Source organism: Lathyrus oleraceus, chromosome 5 (genome assembly GCF_024323335.1).
Source record: "Lathyrus oleraceus cultivar Zhongwan6 chromosome 5, CAAS_Psat_ZW6_1.0, whole genome shotgun sequence".
Classification (NCBI taxonomy): domain Eukaryota; kingdom Viridiplantae; phylum Streptophyta; class Magnoliopsida; order Fabales; family Fabaceae; genus Lathyrus; species Lathyrus oleraceus.
The window spans coordinates 176,510,950-176,514,129 of NC_066583.1; the positions used below are offsets into that span (position 1 = coordinate 176,510,950).

The 3,180-nt window shown below is 38.9% G+C and overlaps 1 non-coding gene across 1 annotated transcript; it reads left to right on the top strand.

Moving 5' to 3' along the window:
- The first annotated feature begins 831 nt into the window (after positions 1-831).
- LOC127088631 (small nucleolar RNA R71) lies at positions 832-938 on the top strand. The gene has a single exon (XR_007790460.1). It is a non-coding gene; the product is annotated as a small nucleolar RNA R71 (small nucleolar RNA).
- The last annotated feature ends 2,242 nt before the right edge of the window (positions 939-3,180 follow it).

The window sequence follows — 3,180 nt, forward strand, 5'->3', positions numbered from 1 at the left end:
ATAATTGCATGAGCGTGGCTTCTTGGGTTAGGTTGGGGTTGGCCAGGAAATGTACCAGTTGGGGCAGCAGTAGGCGCTTGTTGTTGAGCTACTTGTGAAATTTGCGTTTCCAACATTTTGTTATGAGTAGCCAGGGCATCTACTTTACTTGCTAGTTGTTTAATTTGTTCGCCAGTGTGTATATTCTGGTTTAAGAAATCTTTATTGGTTTGCTGTTGAGAAGCTATAAAGTTTTCCATCATGATTTCCAAGTTGGATTTCCTAGGGGCGTTATTGTTAGGTGTAGATGGGATCGACTTCTGATATCCCGGAGGTATAGCTGGGGCTTGATTTGGAGATTGTCCAGGTGCGTATAAAGCATTATTACTCTTATATGAAAAATTGGGATGATTCGTCCAATTTGAGTTATAGGTGTGCGAGTAGGGGCTTCCTTGAGCATAGTTTACTTGCTCCGCTTGGATTCCTGTTAGGAGTTGACAATCTGCAGGAGTGTGACCTTGGATTCCACAAACTTCGCAATTCTGAGTTATGGCAACTACGGTGGCTGAAGGTGATACATTTAAACTTTCAATTTTCTGGACCAGAGCATCCACTTTTGCATTAACATGATCAAGGTTACTTATCTCGTACATGCCAGTTTTCGTTTGAGGTTTTTCTACCATTGTTCGTTCGCTTCCCCACTGATAGTGGTTTTGAGCCATGCTTTCGATAAGTTGGTAAGCGTCAGCATAAGGTTTGTCCATTAGTGCACCACCTGCGGCGGCGTCTATTGTTAACCTCGTGTTGTACAGGAGACCATTATAGAAGGTATGAATTACTAACCAGTCTTCTAAACCATGGTGTGGACAAAGTCTCATCATGTCTTTGTATCTTTCCCATGCTTCGAAAAGAGACTCGTTATCTTTCTGTTTAAATCCATTTATCTGGGCTCTTAACATAGCTGTTTTGCTTGGCGAAAAGTATCGAGCAAGAAAAACTTTCTTCAACTCGTTCCATGTGGTGACTGAGTTGGAAGGAAGAGATTGAAGCCATCTTCTAGCGCTATCTCTTAATGAGAAAGGAAAAAGACGAAGTCGAATTGCCTCTGAAGTGACACCATTAGCTTTAACAGTATCAGCGTATTGGACAAATACGGATAAATGAAGGTTTGGATCCTCGGTAGGATTTCCAGAGAATTGGTTCTGTTGCACTGCCTGCAACAGTGAAGGTTTGAGTTCAAAGTTGTTTGCTTCGATTGCGGGTGGAGCAATACTTGAATGCGGTTCATCTTGCGATGGAGCGGTGTAATCTCTAAGAGCACGAGCTGGTTCTGCCATCTCGGGTATCGAAGGGAAAATATTTTTGAAATCAGGGAGTTCAACAGGAGGGAGATTTTTTGCAGCACGATATTCCCGAATTCTTCGTAAGACTCGGAGATATAGTTCGATATCGTTGATTCGTAAGTAGAACGACTCGCCTTGTGAGCGAGTGTGTGGCATACAAATCAACGAAAGAAAGAAAAGCCTTAGTCTCTACAGTGTAACAGAAGAGTTACGATATCGACTAAATAAAAGTCCCCGGCAACGGCGCCAAAAACTTGATCGCGACTTTATGAGTCGAATTTGGGGTACAAACTGCAAGTGCACAGTTCTATCGCGTAGTTTTAAAAGATATCGATCCCACGGGGACTTATGAATCGATATACCGTTATCTAAGGTTACTTCGTAAAGCTAAGGCAGGTAATGCTTTGATTGTTTGGGGGAAACGCTAAAACTAAAATAAGATCTAAAATAAATATCTAATAAGTGGATATCGGTATGTAGTTCGTCGTAATTAGGGAATCAATTCTTTGTTGGTTTCTTGGTTTTAAAATAAATCTTTTCAGTTGACGCTATTGATTAAAAGTTTTATCTCAAACTCTCGCTCTGTTGAATAAACTATGATTTTATATTAACGTAGCTGTCACTTATAGTTAAGTCAAAAACCAGCTTTTGAAAATAATAGGATCCGCAGAAACTCTTTTTAAGAAAACACTAATCGTTTAAACACCCTTATCTCAAACTCTCGCTCTGTTGACTTAGGTTATATAATTAAATTCAAATGCTTAACTCTCGTCCTCACATTCAATCTTTAAAAATACTTTTTGAAAAAGGTTAGAATTTAATTAACTCTAAAAATTGCTCTCGCCCTGATCTAGAATTAATGTCCAATTTACATTGTCCAGTCAAAAACTCAAACTCTCGCTCTATTGCTTTTAACTTCTTTATGTCTTTTACTTTCGTACAAAAACCTTGTTATTAAACCTGTAAATTGAGACCGTAAAAAGAGTGATTTTAATTTTAAACTTAATTAAACCAATTTGGTTTTGATTCCTTCATTCCGCTTACTCTACATACCGATACCTAAGTAAATCAGCCAGACATGCTAAACAGACTTAAATAATTATCACGCATAAACAGATTCATCTCAGGCAAATAATATAAATACACAGTAAAACAGGGCATATATAAATTCAAACAATAATTAAAGAACCTGAGAAATTAAATAGCAGTCTTGAACACTCCACCACAGGTCGGTTGGATTTGTCCTTGAATTCTTCAGTCAGGCAGGGAAATAAAATAAAAGCGAAGGAATAAAAAAACTAGATTCTAACGTAAGGTTAGATCCGGTAAAAGGTACACAATAGTTTCCGGTGTAGAAACTATTGTGCGAAAAAGAATTAACTAAATGCTAAAAAGGAAAATAGAAATTGCAAGGGAAAACAATATAAAACTCGTACAAGTATTGTTGTAAAAATATGCCTAAGCTGCTGGAAAAGAAAAAATGAGAAAAAGCGAAAACGGCAAAGAAAGCTGGAAAAAGTGTGGAACCGAGAGCTTTCCAAAAAGCTCTATTTATACTGATACTTATTGATCCTGCTTCCAAGGGTTTTCCGTAAATATAGCCATTACGTTGTAAAAGGGTCAAGCGTGAAAGTAGCTTCAACGTGGTCTGTTGCGTTCCTGGTGCCAAAAATATAGGGGAATGGTGTCACGTCCGTCACACCATGTGTGAGGCTCGTCACAGGAGTGTGCAAAGCATGACGCTCGTCACAGCCCTTGTGACGCTCGTCACAGGCACAGCGCCTGTGCTTTTTGGGCTGGGCTTTGGCTTTTGATATTTGCTTCTTTTCATTCCTTTTTGCACCTCCTTTTCTTCCTT